Consider the following 664-nt stretch of genomic DNA (forward strand, 5'->3'; position numbering starts at 1 on the left):
CCTTACCTACAGGCTATCAAAAAACACATTTCTAACAGTAGTCGATACAGTGGATCAGAACTGATGAAGGGTTCCGACCCGAAATGTCGACTTTCCTGCTCTTCTGATGTTGCCTGACCTGCTGTGTTCCTCCAGCTCCACACTGTATCGACTCTGACTTCCAGCATCTGCAGTTCTTGCCATCTCCACATTTCCAACAGTACTTAATTTATATGATTTATAATCTTCAGACCAGTTCAGGTAATACTGACCTGTGCTTTATTTCCAAACCTCTCCATCTTCCGTTCTTTCACAGTTCCACTTCCCAAATCTTTTTCACTACGTTCACAATTTTTAAAAGGAAGTTTCCACAATCAAAATTATTTCTGCAGAAAAGTATTCAACAAACTAAACATTTTCAGTTTTGTCTTTTCTTCCTCTCAACTGTGATTAACTAACTTCAGGGTGCAAACACTAAATAACTGGCTTTTTGAAAGAAAATAAAAACGATCAATTTACTTATTGAAAAACGAAATACTTCAGCTACATTGCTCTTATTTTGGATGAAACTACCAGCATGGATTAACCTGCTTTTTATTTATTGCAGCGAGTGGAATGCTTGCTACAGCTCTTGCATAGCTAACTTAAACTCCATCATAAAACTAATAAATTTACTTCATCAGCA

Source organism: Rhincodon typus, chromosome 25, assembly GCF_021869965.1.
Source record: "Rhincodon typus isolate 14 chromosome 25, sRhiTyp1.1, whole genome shotgun sequence".
NCBI lineage: Eukaryota > Metazoa > Chordata > Chondrichthyes > Orectolobiformes > Rhincodontidae > Rhincodon > Rhincodon typus.